This window comes from Vicugna pacos, unplaced genomic scaffold (assembly GCF_048564905.1).
Source record: "Vicugna pacos unplaced genomic scaffold, VicPac4 scaffold_21, whole genome shotgun sequence".
Classification (NCBI taxonomy): Eukaryota; Metazoa; Chordata; class Mammalia; order Artiodactyla; family Camelidae; genus Vicugna; species Vicugna pacos.
This window is the reverse complement of record NW_027328742.1, coordinates 15,248,905-15,271,034: the sequence shown is the minus strand read 5'-3', so window position 1 is coordinate 15,271,034 and position 22,130 is coordinate 15,248,905. Positions and strand designations below refer to the sequence as shown.

At 45.9% G+C, this 22,130-nt stretch overlaps 1 non-coding gene across 1 annotated transcript; it reads left to right on the top strand.

Moving 5' to 3' along the window:
- Nucleotides 1–4,579: 4,579 nt before the first annotated feature.
- TRNAV-AAC (transfer RNA valine (anticodon AAC)) lies at nucleotides 4,580–4,653 on the top strand. The gene has a single exon. It is a non-coding gene; the product is annotated as a tRNA-Val (tRNA).
- The last annotated feature ends 17,477 nt before the right edge of the window (nucleotides 4,654–22,130 follow it).

The window sequence follows — 22,130 nt, the reverse complement described above, 5'->3', positions numbered from 1 at the left end:
AGTTGCTTTAATGGGCAAGACTAATTTAAATTTTTTTTTCATATTTTCTCAGAAATGGCAGAGAAAATTCAGTTATTATGCTCTGCAAACAAACCCCTTAAATTATTGGGGAATAATTGCTCTCTTTTCCCTTCCCTTCCCTTCCTTTCCTTTTCTTCACATTTAGCTGCCATCCCTGAATATAGGAGCAGGGTTTTTGTTTGTTTGTTTGTTTTTGCGGAAAGTGTCATGTCCTTGCATCCAGGAAGCACCTCTGCCTCTTCCTACAGATTTACTGCAGAACAATGGTCCCTCCTCTGGTCCCTGTTTTTTAGTGAAAAATTAACTTGAGGTTAAACACAAGTATATGTAGTTATTTTCAAAGAAAGAATCCTTCAGAGGAGCAGATTTGCCTTTTTTTTTTTAAGTTCAAATGGGAAAGGGGACTCTGACTTAAAGCAGAATCCTATGGGGAAAAAAGCTTAGTTTTACAAAGAGCAGCCGTCTGCTTGGCTTTATTGAGACGCCCCTGACGGTCCCCGGCCAGCAGAGCACCCAGCCACGGTCACAAATGGTTCTTTATGTGGCTGAAGAGCCTGATTACACAGACAAATGAAAAATTACTGCTGCAAATGCTACCTTCCCGAGTCCAAAAGAAGCAAAGATTTGCTGGCGCACAGTGCCGGTGTTGAGGGCTCGCCTGCCCCCTCTCCCATGCGACCAGCGGCCACCAGGACCCCGGCCTCGCTCTGCTCCCAGGCAGGGGGTGTCAGGAGCCGTCAGGACCCCCCCTCACCGTGCGGTGTTGGCTGAGTCACCCCGTCCTCAGCCTCGAGGAATAGGGGCCGAGATCATGACGCTGGGGAGAAAGGAATGCCCGCCACCCGCCCGTGCCCTCTGCCCGGAGCCTGTGCCCTGAACTGCAGCGAACACACAGAAGAGGCTTTATTGGTTTCCTTATTCTTTGAAGAGCTAAGAAGCAGTAGAGGAAATGGTGAACAGCAGCATTCCAGAGCTCAACACACCAGCCCCTAGAGCAGAGCCACGCAGACACGGGAAATGACAGACCACCGCTGCCCAGAGACGGCAGGGCTTTGTGGCCTGATCTGATGCAGAGACGCTGAGCGGGCAGGCCTGCATCATGTGCTTTGCTAGGTGGCGGCTGGAACGGCCCGCTTTCTTCTCTGACGCGCCCACCTGTTTGTATCTGCGGGGCTAGGCGGGGGACTGGCACACTGAGCCAGAGCCAACCCCCCCTTACTACTGACCACACTTTTTTGCATCAGTGTCTCTAGAGAAAATGTCCTTTCACGTAGGTGAGGTCAAGTGGTTTGCCTAATTCTCTGCTACAGATTATACACTTTTTCTAAAGCACAGAGGATTTTGCGATGAGGTGAATTTCACTGGTGTAAATCCTTCAAATTCACAAATGTGGTCTGGTTGCTTGGGGTGTCACCATCAGGTGGCCAGATCTGAAACAGAGTCCACTCCAGGAAGCCAAATCACACATTTTATTGAATGGCAACTAAAAATGACTGGCCTCTGGGATTTCGGTAGTGCAAATTGCACTTTTCAGGACTCTCAGTTATTGTCTTCAAATCTACTTCAAAAAGCCTATGGAGCTGAAATGTAATATTTCATTCTGACACTTAATCTATGAGGATGACCTTGGAGATCTATCGAGCCTTTAAAATAATTTACGTACATCCTCCAATGACTGTACTGTGCTGTGGGTGCCATCAAAATGCTTTGGGTTCTGTAAATAGGTTCAGTGGGAAAGTTAGAGCAAAACTTTTATGGTTGGGAGTGACTTCAGAACTAGAGTGAATCAGTAAAAGTAAGCAGTTGACTCAAGTGGTTAGTAGTACTCTCCAAGTGTCACTGACACGGGAACTCTGCCCTTTTCATCATCAGCCGAACACTTCGAATAGGATGTAATAGGAGGAGCGAGGGTTTTGGCCTCAGGCGAGCCTGACCTTCACTTCTCTCTCTGCCGCCCAGAGCCGTCTGGGTTGGGTCATCACTCTGAGCCCCAGTTTCTTCATCTTTAAAGCAGAGATTAAAAAATCGCTACCTCACAGAGAGGTTGCGAGGGCAAAATCAGACCCCTGGTACAGGAGCTGCTGCATCATTGGTAAAGCTAGCAACTTGTTTGCTCTCCAGGTAGGTCATGTGGACCAGAGTCAACCCACCGTGCACGCCCCAATTCTTTGTTAGGTACTATTCTGGGGACCACATCCAGGCGAACTGCCTACATTGGTCTCCAGACTACCTTGGGTTCAGTCGGTGGGTGGTTATTGCGTTCACCGAGGATGACTGGTGTTTTGGAGTATTCAGGGAGCAGACAGAGCATAGACATTGACCAGGTGTTTAGCTTCTGCTGGAATGACTGCATCATTCACTTTAGGAGGTGACAACTGCCGTCACCTCAGAGCATAAAACTAATGACTCAGAGGAGAAGTCAAAACGCGCAGGTAGAATCTCCGCGCTCCTGAGCGCAGCCCAGCCGGTGCTTCTGGGCGTGCGGTCCCCTTTTGGCCATTCGTCGCGTAGGTTTTGGGCATGAGTCACTGAGGGTGTGTTTAGTAAAGAAAGATTAATGAGCGGGAGTGATCGTAGGACCAAGGACTGGAAAAAGCTGCAGAGGCCACCAGAAGACAATGAGATAAGATGAAAGAACTTGTCAGCATATCCAGATGTACACTCATCGGTCATAAGCCCACACCTGCATTCTGCCTTTTACGTCTGTAGCATTTAATGATGTCAACGCCCCTCATAGTCTTCTTATCTAAAAATGCCATCATCCCTAACTTCCCTCTCTTCTTAAGCACCACATCATTTCCTTTCATGGACTTTACCTCTTCCTTCAGAAGTATCTCTGAAACCTTCCCAGTCTCACTGAGCCATTGCTGTGGGCCAGGACCCAAGCAAGGATCGTTCACAAAGGCTAACTGTTGGTTTCTTTGCTCTCCAGGCTCCCACACTAGCTCATCTGACACATAAATGCTTATTGAGCAATTACCAAGCACCAGGTTCTGTCCCAGATCTGAAAGCCTTCGGTGCCAATCAACAGAGGCAGAAAAGCCAAGAAGTGTTGACAATTCAATGAGATAAGTGCTGTACCAAAGACACATCACACAGTGCTTTGACTGTACAAAGAACGGTCCCCGAGTGTCCTGGGAAGACTATTCAGAGGTGATGAGTCACTTCGCTGAGTCATGAAGGGTGAGTATGTGAAACAGAAAAGGAGGAAGAATTTCAGGAAGGGCGTGGGTCTGCTCAGAAAGCGCAAAACGTGGGACGTGCAAAGCCGCTGGCCCAGCGAGGTCGCAGCGATGATCTAAGGAAGAGAGAGAGCGTGGTTTTCTCTTTCTGTCATCTCCCCACTGCTGCTCCTCGGGGTCAAGGGGGCGAGGACACAGTCTGGCGGGAGAACACATCCTCCTCACCGAAGGCGAACCCGCCTGATGTCGGCTGCTGGGAGAGGGACGGGGAGGAAGGCAGCGCGTGTCCCTGAAGGACTCAGGTTGGTGGTCTTCTCTGTGGACCGTCACCTCTCCCCTAGCGCTGACTGGCGCTCACTGCTTTCACAGGACAAGCGAGTGGGAGTTCCCGCTGATGGGAGCCGCGGACCGAAACAATGTTGCAGAGCCACTTTAAGGAAAAGGATGCAAAATTGGATGAGGAAGTGAATACCTACACAACATGAAAAGAGAAATCACAACAAATTATGACAATTAAAGAGCTGATGAAAACCGCAAACACGCTGGAATTCAGGGAAAATATGTAATTTTGTTCTCAACTGCTTAATACGCATTTATAACTTTTTTCTTCATTTTCTTGCTTCATAATCTTCAGTAATTTACATGACAATGACTTTGCATTTCATTTTTCAATATTGTAAGTTCTCTCAGTTTTTAAAAAATTATCGATAGCTTAGAAAAGCCTTCTTTAGCCTGATATTGCTAAAAACTGAATTGTTTTTAATAACATCTAGTACATCTGAGGGTAGTCATCTGCCTATTTTCCTTTAAATATGAGCTATAGTATTTGGTAGAAAAATTCTACACGTAGCTTCTGATTCCAAACATTTAAAACTGTTTCTCTACCACTATTCGTGTACCTTCTGTGATGAGTACGTAGGACACACTCATGTGATGACATGACCTCCGGCCCTCATGCCATCTGGACGCCTTCATGCCAGAACCTCGGGTGGATGAGGACACCGAGTGGTAGGAGTTTTCCTGAAGGTCATTCCTCTATGAGCAGGGCCAGCAACAACCCAGCTATGAATGCACGTGACTGAGGCCCATGGGAGTGCATCCCACCGACCCCAGGCTGTGTCTATTCCCAACTCCATTTCCTCTCGGCTACATCCCAACACCCCCCAACCTGGGACGAAAGATGACTGAAGGGAAACTGAAGTGGAAAAAGATGATGATGTCAAGAAGTCTTGGTTAGACATTTCTAGATTATCAGATTAAGATGGCAGAGTAGGCCCTTAAGCTCACCTCCTCTCATGAGCATAACAAAATCACAACCAACTGCCAAACAACCATTGATTAAAAACAACGACAACAACAACAAAAAACTGAAGAGGGGAGGGTAATAGCTCAGTGGTAGAGCGCATGCTTAACATGCATGAGGTCCTGGGTTCAATCCCCAGTGTCTCCATTAAAAACGAAGAAGGAAAAAAACAGGACTGGAACCTATCAAAGAAGATCTTCTGTATCTAGAGATATAAAGGAGGAAGAACTGCGAGGCAGTGAGGGGCACATTTGCCATATAGTCCAATCCCACAGCCCTGGGTGGGTGACCCACAAACTGAAGGGTAATTGTATTACAGAGGTTCTCCCACAGGAGTGAGACTTCTGAGCCCAGTGTCATGTCTTCAGCCTGGGAGGGGGTGGGGGGATCCACCAGCAGGAAGAGGAGCCCCCAGGGCATTTGGCTTTGCTGGCCAGCTGGGCTTAGCTGAAAGGGCTCCTCAGGACTGGGGGAAGCAGGGACTTCACTCTTACAGGGCGCAGAGAGGCTCTCATGCACGGCAGGACCAAGGGCAAGGGCAGTAACTTCACAGGCCCCTTGGCCAGACCTACCTGCTGGTCCTGGAGGGACTCCTGGGGAGGTGGGTGGTGGCTGTGGCTCATTCTGGGGACATAAAAGCTGGTGGTGGACTAGTGGGGAGTAGTCATCTGCATGAGCTCTCCTTGAGGCTAACACCTCACTTGGATCCTTGGCACCAGGACCTGGCTCCACCAAACAGCCTGTGGGCTCCAGTGCTGGGGTGCCTCAGGCCAAACAACGAGTGGGGCTCCACCCACCAGCAGACAGGCTGCCTAGAGACCTTCTGAGCCCACAGCTGCCTCTAGACATGCTGCTAGGCACGGCTCCGCCCACCAGAAGGCCAAGCGCCAGCTCTACCCACAAGTGGGCAGGCTCCGGCCCTTCCTGCCAGAAAGCCTGCACAAGCCTACAGGCCATCACCACTAGGGGACAGACGCCAGAAGCTAGAAAACTATGATCCCACAGCCTGTGGATTAAGTCCACAGACACAGGCAGGACTCTGCCTTGGAATCAGCTGGCCCCCAGCCCTCGGGTGATGAGAAGGGAGTGCACTGCTGGGAAGTACAGGTGGCTCCTACAGCGGGCCACTTCTCTAAGGTCAAGAAACATAATTAACCTGCCACACACATAAAAATGCAAATGGAAATTAAGACAAAATGAGGCAGCAGAGGAACATGTTCCAGACAAGGGAACAAGGTAAAATCCAGAAAGAAGAACTAAGTGAAGTGGAGCTGGGCAATCTATCCAAGAAGGGGCCCAGGATGGTGATTGTGAAGACGGTTAGAGACCTTGGGAGGAGAACGGATGCACAGAGTGAGAAGTTAGCACAAAGAGCTAGAAAATATAAGGAACAACCAGAGCTGAAGAATACAATAACTGAAATGAAAAATATACTAGAAGGAACCAACAGTAGACTAAATGAGGCAGAAGATCAGTGAGCTAGAAGGCAGAGCAGTGGAAATCAGTAACACAGAACAGAAAAAAGAAAAAGGAATGAAAAAAAATGAGGACAGATTAAGAGACCTCTGGGTCAACATCAAACACATTAATATTTGCATTTTAGGGGTCCCAGAAGAAGAGAGAAAGGGCCTCAGAAAATATTTTTTAAACACTTTTTATTGAGTTATAGTCATTTTACAATGTTGTGTCAAATTCCAGTGAGAAAATATTTGATGAGATAATAGCTGAAAACTTCCCTGACTTGGGAAAGGAAACAGTCACCCAAGTCCAGAAGCACAGAGAGTGCTGTACAGGACTAACCCTGAGGAACACCCCTAGGCATATTGTGATTAAGATGGCAAAAATTAAAGATGAGCAGGGAATATTAAAAGAACAAGAGAAAGGCAAAATATATATAACCTGCTGATAACCTTGTGGGTGAATAACCCACAAGCTTATCAGCAGATTTTTCAGCAGAAAGTCTGCAGGCCAGAGGGAGTGACATGATGTATTTAAGGTGATGAAAAGGAGAAACTGACAACCAATGATGCTCTGCCCAGCAAGACTCTCATTCAAATGTGATGGAATTAGCAATAGCACAAAAATAGTGGGGGACCTTAACACCCCACTTACATCAATGGACGGACCATCCAAACAGAAAATCACTAAGGGAACACAGGCCTTAAATGACGCATTAGACCAGATGGACCTAAATGATGTCTAGAGAGCATTCCAGCCAAAAGCAGCAGAACACACACTCCTCTCAGGTGCACGTGGAACATTCTCCAGGTTGGATCGCATGCTGGGCCACAAAACAGGCCTCAGCAAACTTAAGAAAATGGAGATCATATCAAGCATCTTTTCCAACCACAAGGCTAAGAGATTAGAAATAAACAATACGCTACTAAACAACCAACGGACCACAGAAGAAATCTAACAAGTAATAAAAACATACCTACAGACAAATCAAAACGAAAACACGACAATCCAAAACTTACGGAACGCAGCAAAAGCAGTTCTAAGAAGGAAGTTTACAGCAATACAAGCTTAGCTCAGGAAATAAGAAAAATCTCAAATAAGCAACCTCACCTTCCACCTAAAGCTGCTAGAGAAGGAAGAACAAACAAAACCCAAAGTTAGTAGAAGGAAAGAAATCATCAAGATCAGAGCAGACATAAATAAAATAGAGCCTGCAAAACAATAGAAAAGGTCAGTGAAACTAAACACTGGCTTTCTGAAAAGATAAACAAAATTGATAAACCTTTAGCCAGACTCATCAAGAAACAGAGGGAGAGGGCCCAAATTAATCATACCAGAAATGACAGTGGAGAAGTTACAGCCGACCCCTCAGAAACACAAAGGATCAGAAGAGGCTGCAAGCATCAGTACATCAATCAAATGGACAACCCAGAAGAAATGGACAAATTCTTAGAAAGACACACGCTCCCGAAGACTGAGCTGGTAAGAAACAGAAAATACAAACAGACTGAGTGCCAGGAATGACGCTGTATCAGTCATTTAGAACCTCCCAGCCAGCAAGATCTCAGGGCCAGGCGGCTTCACAGGGGGATTCTACCAGGCACGTACACGAGAGTTAATGCCTGTCCTTCCGAAACAATCCCCCCCAAATTACAGGCCAGTATCACTTATGAACACAGATGCAAAATTCTCAACAAAATACTAGCAAACCGGAGCCAACGATGTATTGAAAGGATCAGACACCGTGATCAAGTGGGATTTGTCCCAGGGGTGCAAAGAGGTTTCAGTATCTGCAAATCACTCAGTGTGATGCACCACATTATCACACTGAAGAATAAAAGCCACATTATCTCAATAGGCATAGAGGAAGTTTTTGATCAAATTCAACATTCACTTACGATTAAAAACTCTCCAGAAGGCAGGTGTAGAGGGAACGTGCCTCAACATGATAAAGGCCACGTATGACAAACCCACGGCCAACATCACACTCAGTGGTGAGAAGCTGAAAGCATTTCCTTGAAGATCAGGAACAAGTCAGGAATGTCCACTCTCACTACTTTTATTCAACATAGTTTTGGAAGTCCTGGCCACAGCAATCAGAGAAGAAAAGAATGTAAGAGGGATCCAAGTTGAAAGGAAAAAGTGAAACGGTCCTATTTGCAGACGACTTGACACTATACACAGAAAATCCGGAGGACGCTGCCAGGAACCACCAGCGCTCATCAGTGAATTCGGTAGAGGTGCAGGACACAAAATCAATACACATACATATACACATAGAACTTAAACAGCTCAGCAGGGCCACCGGCCCATATAGCACCTTTGTCCAAGTCAGAAAGACAGAATCCCTGTCCCCAAGATATTTTATTTTTGCCTGGCATTAATTGTTGTAATATGCTAAATGACTTCGAACCAGACTCTTTACTGCCACCTGCTGGGAAAATATTAAAATCAATATGCAAATCAATAAACGGCTCACGACCTTTTGGGGCCCTGAACTGAGGCTGAAAACATACTTTTTTCCTTGTTTTAGTTTAGATTTTAATAAAGTTTAAATTTTACTTTTAAGAAATGTGACATCATCACATGAGGAACTTAATGAGCGCCAAGACCTTTGTTTCTGTGAGTTTGTCTCGGCAGAGGGTAGTCTGTTGACAGAACATGGTATTTTCGTAAGTTAGAAGTCTTAGATGTGCTTTTACCGTTTTAGGATAAAAAAGCCCAAGTCTCAGATTAGTAACTGAACAATGCCTGATTTTAGACACGTGTAAATACTAAGTGGTCAGATTTGCATTAGGCATTACAAGGCCACTCTTTGTATGTCTCACCAACACGGGGTGGATCCAAGTTTGGGTGAACTTGATACTTACATGCTTTTGGAAAATTTAAATAGAAATGTACAAAATTATCAATATATAGTCAAATGCAAAAGTGGGTACGTGTCCAGAATGAGTAAAGAAACTACAAGAAATAAAAATGACAAATACCATAAATATCACAAAATCCAGACAAGTAACAATATTTTTTATTAATTAACTGCTTGCATACTCTTGGTTTTCCTCTTGTAACGACAAACATTTTGCTGTAATTCTAGTAGAGAAAATAGAAAACGAATTCAGTCTCTTTTCCCTACAGTTGATAAACCCTGGTTTCTGATTATTGTCAGATGGAATGCGGAAAGCATGGCATTTCACAAACATTCGTGCTGTGTGTAGCACCCCTACGGGTCTGTGCTCTGCAAACCAAAGGAGTTCTTATTTGATTCTATTTCATTTGATTCCCCCATCAAAAAAGAAAAAAAAATAGCACAGTGCTTTGTAATTTATATGCTTCATTATCAAATGGTAAAGAGAAGCTCCATTGTTCTCTTTTGAGTGGAGACCCAGCGCCCTGCCTACAGGTGTGCTCACGTGAGGGCTGCTGAGAAATTTCCGCAGATTAGCTTCTGCCTTGAATGCTTCACCCCTTGTTTCCGCCTCACTTTTCACTGCCCACGCACCTCTAGGACCGCTTGCCAAAACTCACACCATGTGGGGTATCTGTTCATGCCCTTCTGTGTTACAGAGTTCAACGAACAGGCAGAGGGAGTCCTGAAAGTCATTCCTGCACAGGCACCGTTGGCGGCGAGTCAGCTCTCCACGGAGGTGCCTGGGAACCCACACGCACATCTGGCTTCTCCACATCACCTGGCCCACTGCGCTGGCAGCAAGCAAGCCTTATGTGGACCGGATTCGACGAGCAGGCGGTAGTAAGTACTTCAAAAGCCTGAGTGAAACAAGGTGGAGGAGAGGGTGGAACTCCACAAAAACTCGGGGTCCTGCCATCTCAGGGAAGTCTGCGGGTTTGGAGCCTGCCGATCTGCCCTCCCCACGGTGGGAAACGCCTGGCTGCGCCTCGCACCGCCGACGACACTACGGATCCTGTCTGAATGCACTGCTTCGACCCGCCTGAAGGGGCGCCCGCCTGGCTGCCCGACCTGAGCAGACTGGGGAAGCCTCGAGCTCCGCCGGTTCGGGGCCCCGGTCCTCAGAGGGACGTGCTCCCCGCGGGGCGCCGCGCTGAGCTGGACGGGGAGACCCGCCCGCGGCCACGCCAGGCTCCCGACGCACCGCACCGACAGGCCGTGGGAAACGGGTTAATTTTCCAGCTAAGTGATTGCACCTGATTACCAAGGACTCGGGCTACTGCTACAACGCGGGTGGGGGGGGCGACGAGGACAACCGGGGCCCAGGGGACTCTCGGGGCGTCTTTAGCGCTTCCGCACCCAAGCAAAGGGTGATGGAAACCTTCACCAACAAACACACAAAAACAGCAACAAAGGACGGGGCAATGGAGTGCTCAGACCCTCATGCGGTGAAGGGACGCGTCACCCCGCAGGTGAAGGACCAGAGCAGCTGAGGGGCGTTAGGGTGGGGAACGAAGGAAGCAGCCCGGGCGGCCGCTGCCTCGGGGCCCCGCACAGACACGCTGGCCGCAGCAGCCTCCCGCAGTTCCCCTTCTGCACATGGCAGCTTTATCTGCACGTCCGTGCCATTTTCTCCTTTTTTCTCCTTCCCATTTTTATTTCATATCCAGGTTGCTGGATGTTCATTTTCCAGCCGAGTCTGAAGACTCAGCTGAAGGTGGTAGCGTTTGCGCTGGGAGGGGACTGAGCACGGGGAGTAGCGAATAAACGCGACAGTGGATACAGTGACTGCTGGGACCGTCATTCTCATTCGGGGGAAGGGATCTGTCATGAGGTCGATCGCTCCTTTTAGGTGGAGATAGGAAGTTGTTCCGTTGCTGTACACGAGTTCAAGTGCGTGTACAAAGGAAAGCGCACATGGAGGCTCGGCAGCCGAAGGGGTGGACCGTGCTAGTTATCAGTTTATCACTTCTCAGTTCCAAACTCATTGCCTGCTCTATACGAATGGATCATGGATCCGGGCCCCTTATTTATATTTTTTTCTTTGCCAGCTGGTGCAATGTTACGCTTTGTCATTAGAGGACGCTGGAGAGACATCACAGGACAGAAGGGCTTTGCTTCCTCCTTGGGTGGATTCCTTAGCGCTCAGCTCCTGCAGCTCAGAGACCTCGCCACACCGGCTCCTGCAGCCTCTCCAGAAACAGCCTCCTGCGGCGCACAGGGCTCAGCAACACAAGCAGCTAGCGGCTTCTCCCGCCTGCACCCCCGGCGTGCTTCCAGCAGGATGCTGCCCCATAAACAGCCTTCCTGGCTCCCTGGAGGGCAGTTTCTTGCAGGATCCACCAACACAGCACCAAGATGCTTTCTCTGGACCTCAAGGAACCAGGGCCATGCCCTTTCCAGCAAGACGGGTCTCTGTTAAGGAAGGCCCTCCTCTGGGCACTTGATCTCAGCCCTGGGCATGGCTGTCCCTTATACCCGTCATCCCTGTGCTTTTTACATTCTCTCTCTCTCTCTCTCTCTTTTTTTTTTTTTTTGCCAGCCAACCCCTTTTTGCTCCAATCTACGTTCACAGTTAACAATTCTTTATGTTAAGTCTTCCCACCTAAAATTACTGTGATTTTCATCTCCCAATTTGACTCACACCAATACTCCAAATTAAATGAATTCCCACCAAATGTAGTTTCATGCAGCCACTGTGGAAAACAGAGTGGAGATTCCTTAAAAAACTAAAAATAGGCTTACCCTATGATCCAGCAATCCCACTCCTGGGTGTATATCTGAAGAAAACTCTAATTTGAAGAGATCCATTCACCACAGTATTTATAGCAGCAGTATTTACAACAGCCAAGACATGGAAGCACCTAAATGTCCATCGACAGATGGTTGGATAAAGGAAATGTTGTGTACACACACACACACACACACACACACACACACACACACACACACACAGGAATACTATGTAGCCATGAAAAAGAATGAAATCATGCCATTTGCAGGAATGTGGATGGACCCAGAGATTGTTGTACTAAGTGAAGTAGGTCAGATAGAGAAAGAGAAAGACAAATGTTGTATGATATCACTTACATGTGGAATCTAAACAAATGATACAAATGAACTTATTTACAAAACAGAAATAGACTCAGACACATAGAAAATAAACTTAAAGTTACTGGGGGAGAAAGGACAGGGGCTGGAGGGATAAACTGGGAGTTTGGGATTTGCAGATACACACTACTATATATAACATGGATAAACAACAAGGTCCTACTGTACAGCACAGGGGACTATACTCAATACCTTGTAATGGCCTATAATGAAAAGAATATAAAAAGGAATATATATATATGTACAACTGAATCATCATGTTGTGCACAAGAAATTAACACAACACGGTGAACCGACTATACTTCAGTAAAAAAATAAAATAGAAAGGTTAATGTGCCCCCACCTCTGCGTCCCCTCAGCTGCACCCCAGAGAAGTACACAGCTCCACCACGGCATCTGACAGGAAGGGGGGACCCACTGGTGTAGGAGATGATCAGACTCTTACCCCATTATGTTTAAAACAGCTAGCTTTTGTGAATTTTGCAAGATTATATGACCCTGTGAACACACTTCTGAGTCACCACCCTGGCCCTCGGAAGGGTCCGTGCAGGGAGGGGTCCCTAATCCTGGGCTTCACGATAAATCTAAAGCTGTATGTATAACCATCTTTGTCAGTGGATTTCACCCCAGAAAGCATATATTTCTAATTTTCCTAAATATTTCATCCCTACCTCAGCCTTATGTCCCTTCTTCTCCTCTGTTTATTGAATTGGGTTTGATCTTTTCCCATATGCTGAGTTCAACTGTCAACTTGCTGTAAGAAGATGCTGATGGTGTCCCCGTTAACTGCGCCAGGACATGACCTGTCATCGCAGAACTTGGTGACATCCTGGGGTCAGTGTGGTATTTCACCAAATCCCAGAAAAAAGTAAACGCTGCCCTTCCTGTTGCTCACCTACCACCCCCAGCACCGCTTACCCATGTCCCATTTTTTTCTGGATCTCCTCCGGTGAAGAAAATAGGAATTTTCATTTGAAAATTCTTGATCCTCAGTTTTATTTTTCCAAAGACGTAGGTTTTACTCCCAGGGTCTGTGAGCTGTAGTGGGCGCTCTTGAAAGGAATGTGTTCCGTCTGCTCCTGCCGTCAGTGGCCAGAATGTCAAATCTCTCTTGGGTTTGGAACATACCAGTTAGGAAGTTAAAGTTAGATTATCGTTAACGGCTCACATGTTTTCTTGGGGGAAATGAAGGAAACGGTTACCATTAATTGATACATGTTTATATTTGGACATGAATTTATTTAAAAGTAAAATTTTGCCTACGAGACTTATTAGGTCTGAGAGTGGAGGAGTTTATTAATTAAATGTGGAGCTTTTAGTGGGAATTGAAACCATCCTTGGCTGAAGTCTGTGCCTTCTCTCAGCCTACCATCTCCCAGCTCCCCTGACGACTTTTATTCATCCTTCACCTCAACGATCCGGAACACAGGCTCCAACCTTTCTTCAGACTGTGGCTGAATCCAGCCGCTTCCCTCTCCACCCACTTGAGCAAGTTCAAACACTATCCTGACTTATAACATCTTTTATTCTCTAAGCCTGACATCAGCAAATGAAAAAAGAAGCTTCTTTGGGTCATGTTTATTAGTTACCAAAAATGCATGGATGTTGGCAATAGTTTTTATGAAAAGTACCTTCCTTAACTGTATTCACAGAATGATTGATTCCTGTGGAAATATCCAAATACAGTAAAATATAAAGTACTAGATTTTGTTGGATAAATTTTAAAATATTTTAAGGGTTAACTTTTCAGGGAGTCCAGACTCTCTGTTTTTTTAAAACTTCTTCTGTGTATTATGACCCAGAGACATTTAGATGACGACTCAGAAGTAAGCGTTTAGAAAAAAGGTTTGTTTTTAGTTGGCTTGCTTAAATGTTTTCCCAGTTTTTACTCCCAATCTAATTTCAAGAGGCTTTGCGGTCAAAAATTTCAGAAGTTGGGGACAGATCAGTGGTGGGAGACAAGAAATGCCACCTCCTTATATGGTGAAGCCATGTCAGACGCACAAGACCAGAACCGAACACAAAGGAAATGATTTATTTTATTACATAATGTTTCAGGTCTGGTTTTTGTTACCCTGCAGCTCAGAAAGGACTATGTTGATTTGACCAATGTAAATACATCGATGAAAACTTGAGAGGGAGTTTAAGGGATGGAGACCTTTTCATTAGGACTGTGTGCATGGTTTAAATTCTGAATAATTCCCTGCCACGTCACCAGTTACCGAGAAAGGCAAACCACTACCTGTATGCGTAGAAATGACCGCAAGTTTTGCTTCATTCAGGGAAAAAAAACCCTGTGTTTTTAATTTTTACAAATCATTTAAGGATCTGAAGTATTTTCTCTTTTGTAATCAACAATCACAAAGATCCTGAATTGGAGTAGAAGAGATTAAGTATCAAGTATTAAATATCAAGAACAGGTTTTCACAAGTAAGTTAAATCCCAGTTTACTCAGAGGGGTTAAGAAATCCTTTTTCTTTATGCATCTCACGGCTTCGTAGAGAGGATTAGAGAAAATAAGTGAGGCATACAGTACAAACTCAATAAATTCACTGCTAATGTCGTATTAAAGGGGAGGATGAATGCTGTAGAAAGAAGACACGTTTGGGGAATATCAGAGTGAATGAAATCATTTATGTGATTCTTGTATATGCAACAGATCAGCTTACGAGCACATTAGGACAAGTCTTGCTGTGCTGTGGGGGAAGGAGGGGCTACGTTCATTTCTCCCCAGGAGAGACACGCTGTATCTGTAGGTATACGCGAGATTTCTGCAGCTGAGAAAGGTAAAATCTGATTCCTGAGCTCCTAAATGAACTTAGATTGCATTCTGCACACCCCCCCCCCAGTTTATCCCCACTCCAGTGGAAGGGATACATTTGGGAGTTTGAGATTTGCAATTGTTAACCACTATATATAAAAATAGATAAAAAAAACAAGTTTCTTCTGTCTAGCACAGGGAACTCTATTCAATATCTTGTAATAACCTTTAATGAAAATGAATATATGTATGTATATGCAGGACTGGGACGTTGTGCTGTGCACCAGAAACTGACACATTGTAACTGACTCTACTTCAGTTAAAAAAAAGGTTATGGTCCAAACAGACTGAAGGACCTACATTTCTCCAAAGGGAAATTCAACCCACACTCAGATGTTTCTGGGAAGCTTGGGGGCTCCTAGCAGTCTTTGAAAGGGATTTTTGTACTCATGTTCTGGTGGATCAAAATTTTGTTTTTTACAGAAATCTTCCACCTCAGACCCGCTTTCCCCTAAAGGATGAGGAATAGGAGGAAAGAAAGTCAAGGACGCAGAGAGTGGTTTTCTTTCTTCTCATCGAGATGTCGGGTTCAGGCTGGTGGCCGGGGTGGGCTCCGGGTTCTGCCTTTGGGAGCACTGCTTCCTGAGGAGCAGCATGGTGGGCGGAGAGAGCTGCACCGTCTGTAGCAGGTCGACCTGAGTTCGAATCCTGTCACAGCCACGGAAGAACTACAACCTCAGCCGAGCTACTTGGTGTCTCTCGCTTTGGCTTCAGTCTCATAGCAGAGGTAACAATACCTACCTTGAAAACTGTCAGGTGTGAAACGCGGACCATGTTCAAGGGCCACGTGCTCGAGGGTGTCCTGCAGATCACTTCCTGCAGGAGACAGAAATCTGTGCTCTGACAGCTACAGCCTCTCTGGTCAGATACGTGTGGGGGACACGGCTTCGCTAAGTCCCCTTCGGGGGTTCCAGCACACACACTGGCAGGTGGATTCACAGCTCTGAAAGTTCCGTGGTGAAGAGGGAACCTGGTTAGCAGTTGAACATAGCAACTTATTTGTTTGGGACCTCGTTTTTCTTGGGTCATCTAATGACTCCCCACAGAATACCTTGACCTTCACATGTTTGGGGAGCGGTGGCTGGTGTAGCAGGTGGACAGGACAGATCTGGGTAAACAATAGCCATCATCTGTGGACTTCTGGGGACAACTTGAGGACAACCAAGGAGAGAAGGTGGGGTCTTTTGTCCAGTATAGAGCTGATAATTAAGATGGAATGTTCCTGTAGAAAGCAAGGCTAACATAATTGGGTCATACTTAATCTATGTGGCTATTTTTTTTGTCTGTTGGTAGTGAATTAAATCAATACTGAAAGTGTAAGTGTTTGAAGAAACATTTTGGAATCCCAGAAATGATCTCTGACAAGTTGAACACACCCCCATTCCTCTACAAAGACAATAGCCGATGTTGTCTCTGTTTTGATTAATTTTAAAATAAGCTACTTTAAGAACTCATCATTAACCAATTCTTAGTTCTTTAATGACGAGATGTCCTTCCTGTACTTAGGAGAATAATTATCGGCTTTCTAATTAAGATCAGGGACTCGAGCCAGATGGTCTGGCTTTAGTTCTACAGTTTATCAGTCACATGACCTGGAACAAATTATCTCATTTCAGTTTTCTCATCCGAGCAGTACCCACCTCCAAACCATATTGCAAGGATTGAATAAATTAATCCGTGGAAGGAATTTATTCCAGTACTTGGTGTGGGGTAAGCAATCAATACATTTTAGCGATTAGTGTCAAATATTTCTATTTAGATACGAACCTAAAAGCATTTGTTTAACAAAAAACTAACCTACCCGGGGCTGATTATTGCTCTAAGTGCTCTGCAAATCATTTGACCCTGATTGAAACCCCAAGACGTAGACACTGTTTCTAGTATCTATACGTAGAGATGGTTTTCTTCATTCCATGAATGATGGAACTGACACAGAAAGAGGAGCAGGTAACCTGCAATGGTGACGCATCTGCTGAGGGCAGAGGGGCCGACGGCTGGCTGCCAGGCTCTGCTTCTCACCTGGATGCGGTCACTGGCAAGGAGCCGCAGAGCTGCAGTGACCTCTCAGTTTTCCAGCAGAAAAAGAATCTTGTCACCTCCTTCTCTCTGCTCAAGGCTTGAAGTGCACACCGTTTTCTGTCTTGTGCTGTGAAATCGGTGAGGGAAGTTCCCTCTGCTGAAACAGGTCGGGGATGCATCATTCTAGGTGGATGGTTTTGATAGAGCTTTGGGTTTCATCCATCTTACCACTCATGGTGTGACATTCTGAAGGTGAGTTTGACTTTACCCCCTTCTCCACCTTGGGGACGTGTGTTCTGGGCTACCGTGTGTGCAAACGTAACTGCGTATTTCCAAGAGTTTCACTTTTCACGGCTTGAACATGCGTCTTTGACTGTAGTCCATGACATGGTGAGGATGTGTACATACATCCTCCCCTTCATGGGGAAGTGCCAGATACTCTTTCCTTTTTCTCTAAAAAGAGGTTTTTGGAGATGTCTGAGTTGTTCTCATCTTACAAAATCTTTCAAAAAAAGTGATCTCAGAGGCACATCCGAGGCTGGGTCAGCTTTGAAACCAGATAGCACTGGGGCAAGCACTGGGCTCTTCTCTCTGTAGCTGAGCTTTGGATAAATTATTCATCTTTTTAAGCTTTCATCTCCTTCCAGTGTTGTTCAATAAGACAACCCATGAAAAGCATTTAGCATGTGCCAGACACACAGTAGGTGTTCAAAAAAATTAGCAACTATGTTACCTTAATAACAGCAAAGTAATATTCTTTGTATGTAGACCTGCTAAGCTCCTCCCTTCCGCTGCTGTGAGTGCTGCTGAGTACCACATGGGACACTTGGATGAGGGTAACACTTTTTTTCCCTTAACCAAGTTTTTAAGTGATTTTTGTTTTGTTTTGCTTTTGAAAAGATGCTACTTCTCTTCCTGACCTCTGAGTTGTTTCTATAAAACCACAGATAAATCAGACCCAACCAGCACCTTTGAACTGGAGCATTTACTGGCCACGACCTCCTTTGTCCTCAGAGAAGGAATTGCACTTCCAAGTCCTTGCTGAATAATTTATTTGTATTCAGAGGCTTCGAAACATTGAGTAGACAAATGGTTCACTTTTATGTTCTATAGCTGTGGTCAAATGTAAACGCAAGATGAGTGTGTGCGTGTGTGTGTGTGTTTGTGTGTGTATGTGTGTACACACGTGCTTCTAACTTCTTTCTGCTCCAAATCATAAGGGGGCTGAAAATTTAAAGTAATTCCTGTCCAACATGGACGGACCTAGAGATTATCATATTGAGTGAAGTAAGTCAGACAGAGAAAGACAAATACTATATGATACCACTTATATGTGGAATCTAAAAAACAATGATACAAATTCTATTTACTAACCCAAAACAGACTCATGGACATAGAAAACAAGCTATGGTTACCAAAGGGGAAAGGATGGGGAGGGATAAATTAGGGGTTGGCATTAACAGACACATATTACTGTATACAAAACAGATAAACAACAGGACCTACTGTACAGCACAGGGAACACTATTCAATTTCTTGTAATAACATGTAATGGAAAAGAATCTGAAAAGAAAAAACATATAAATGTATATGTATAACTGAATCACTTTGCCATACACTTAACTCCACTTCAATAAAAAATTAACCCCCCTGAACAAAATCCCGTCAGTTGATCAACTGAAGCTTCATACAGTGCCCTCTACAGGAATCACAGGGAAAAGCCCTGACTCTCAGTGAGCCCTCTCACTGCCAGTCACAGCCATCATTGCTTTTCATCTGTGACTTTAATTCTCACATCTTATTGCCTCAGTTTTGCAGATGAGAAAGTGGAGGTTCGGGGAATTAAAGGACTTGAGCAAGTCTCTAGAATTACAGGTGTCAGGAGCAGACTCTAGCACCCTGGCTACGCCCACAGCCAGCGTTCTGTTCACCACGCTGTCCTATGACCATGTGAAACATTTCTGCTCATTTGGAATTGTGCACACACAGCACAGAGAGCTCCGGGGACACTCGGAGAGGGCTCTGCTCGGTGCCCCAGTGTTTCCATTTTTCCACTTAAAAAGTTTGCTGCTCATATTTAATGTGTTTGTCTTTGACCACCACGTGGTAATAAAAGTTAAGGTTGTTTTACAAACTAAACTGATGAATGATCAATGTGGTCCCATAAAAAGATAGATGTAATTGATAGAAAAAGTGGTGAACTTGAGTCCAGTGAAATGGCTGTACTCACTGAGGGTTTCTATAGCCAAGACGTTCAAACACCAGCAGATTTCACTCTGTGCATTGACACACTATTGGGGGCACACCATTTTTTGACCATTAAGTTCTCCCTAAATTAATTCCTAGAGAAATTACAGGCAAATAGCACCTTCCCCGCAGTGCTTTTTTTTATGCTATAAGATAAGGATTAAGAGCCCCCCGTGGCCCGGTGAGCAGCCTAGTTAGCAGTCTCTTTGTACTGATAAAATTTCTTCTGGCACTGAACTCCCACTGTCAGAAGTACTGTAACATTTCACTAGTTTGCGAAAGATGAAAATGTTACCAGATGTTAAATTCAAGGGGCAAATTAACAACTCCTATTTTCCAATAGGTAGCTTTCCACCTTGGAAAGAAATTAGAACAGACTTCATTTGCCAACCACAGCATAAAGAACATTGAGTTGTTTCTGACTTGAATTTTGTAATCATTTAGCCTCACGGGGCTGAGCTTTTGAATAATGGGGTCTGTGCTAATGACCGTAATTCCCAGCAGGATTTCTGAATGCCTTCTTTTGAACCCAAAAGGCGTGGGTTTCCAGAACAGAGTAATTAAATAACTTCTACCCAGTGGCATTATGGCCACAGATAAGACGTGCCTGAACGCTGGCAGTCTTACTATTGTTCGAGGGTCGCGTCTCTCTTGCTTTACTGTGGGGATGGCTCTCCCGCCCCGGCCGGGCTCCTCAGCATGAAAGGTTTGTTGAAAGGGAGGCATTTTGGAGGCCACTGCCTCCCCTGACTCGTTCATGGGGGCAGGCCTTCCCACCACGCCAGCGAAGGGACAAGGACATCGGGAGCCCCCAGAACGCGCGAGGGAAGAACAGGACGTGTGAAGACGCGTAGCAGGCGTGGGCCTGCGTTTTCATGAGTCGTTTGACGGTGGCACCGGTTCTCGGGGAACACGCGCGCGGCAGATTTCATCTGCACTCCGAAACGATTTGCAGCGTCTCACCTTGGGTTCTTCAAAGGAGAAGTCTGGTTCGGGCAATAGCTGTAGAAAGCTTCGCCTTTGATGTCCAAGGGCGGCCAGAAACTCTTCTTTTGATTAAGGGCTGCTCAGGCGGTTGAAGAACATTACAATAGATGAAACAGGGGAAGCAGGCCGGTCGGCTGCCGTTAAGCCAGGCCTCGATGAGAGGCAGCGTCGAGCCTAGTGCAAAAGGGTGTCGGACTCCTTGTGCTAAAACGTGCAAAGCGGACTCTGCCGGCCTTCTGTAATTTTTCCTTTTGGGTTCCTGCCTGTGATGAACTAATATTTTCAGCCTTTTTTCTAGACACTGTGGGTGACGACAGTGTCAACAGGGCCAGCAAACTGGCACAGTGATGGCTGCTGTTGTCACGCAATCTGGGTGCTTTTGTTGTAAGTCCTGACAACTTTGGCTGCAGGGAGCCCCCGCACGGACGGCGCCTGTTGGAACGCCTGAGATTTTCTGAAAAGTTGCACCTCACTGCTGGAAGTGGGGCAGGGACAGTGTTCCTGGAGACGCTGTGGTGCTCCACACAGGAGTGCAAATGAAGAATCATCAGTTTGCCACCACACTTGCAGGATGCTTTGAAAGCAAGAGAGGATGATGTCTCGGTGACAGACACTAACTTAGAATTAATCACGTAGGTGCGGCTTCGCTGGAAACAGACATAAGCACATGCAGAACATGCCCTTTAGCCGACAAGCAATTTGTCAGTGTTTAAAATCTACGCTGGAAAAGTAATATATATATAAAGGGATAACTGAGTCACTTTGTTGTGTGCTAGAAACTAACAACATTGTACACCAACTATGTTTCAATTAAAGAAAGTCTGTATTGGGACGGAGGAGGGAAAACTGCAAGTGTGCGTCAGCGACTCAATGTCTTTGAAATCAAATTTGGGTTTCGTGTGAATGAGTCTATTTGCAAACTCACACATGCCTCCCCTGGACTCTAAACCCACTGTACTAGCCACCCACTTGCCTCTCTCCATCTCTCCCTCCCTGTCTCCACTTCTCTTCTCCCCCCTCAACTCTTCTTTATTCCCTAAATAAAGCCGAGTGCTGCTTCTGCACCAGGCAGCCTACTGCGGGCTAAATGGCGTTCACACAGTTTAAACCCTACAGGGAGACCTATTAAAGGTGCAGTCTCCGGGGGGAGGGTAGAGCTCAGGGGTAGAGCGCGTGCTTAGCATGCATGAGGTCCTGGGTCCCATCCCCAGTCCCTCCATTTAAAAAAAGAAGGAAAAAAAAAGAACCTTAAAAAAATAAACACACAATCCCATAAATACATACGTCGTTACAACAGAGATAAGTAACAGACTCAGGACTCTCCTGCAGAAACTGCATCCTTCTGTTACCCTCCTTCCCTCCGAGAGGGACCCAGGACCGCTGAACCACCCAGACAGGCCTCTTTGCTCTCTCCTTAGCATCCAGCCTCTGAACTAGAGAAGACAGTTTTACTCCCTAGCACGTGCCGGCCACTCCCGCCCGTCCCTCCCCCCTGCTCCTGCCCAGGCGACATCATTCTTCCTCTCACCTCTCTTTCAATAATTACAAAACTAGTCTCTTTCTCCAAACACACCTCCCCTCCAGGACAGACTTCACATTCATTCTCCGTTATCACATACGTACCGAGCGCCCGACAGTGCCAGACGCTGGGCTAGAATGACCTTTCTAGCACATGAGTCTGATCGTGTCTCCCACTTTCCAAGCTTATAAACCTCTGGTGGGTTGTCTTAGCCTCCGAGCTCAATGTCAGGGTCTTCATCGTGGTCTAGATACTCTTCAGACTAAGCCCCGACTTTTTTCTTTCTTTTTTCCGCCTTCTTCGTTCGTTCGTTCCTTCCTTCCTCTCCCCTCACGGTCAGTCTTCGGCGCATCTCCCCTTACCAGCCCTTCCATCGCTCTCAGTCTTTTCAAAGATCAGTCTCTGTGCTTGTCATCGATTCTCCAGCTGATGGAGCTCTACTTCTCCTCTGACCCAGGCTTCCCTCTTCCCTGTGGAAGTCTATCCCACTTCCCCACCTGCTTCATGCCTGTTTCTCACCATCATGCTTCATTTACACGATACCACTTGGGTTAGAC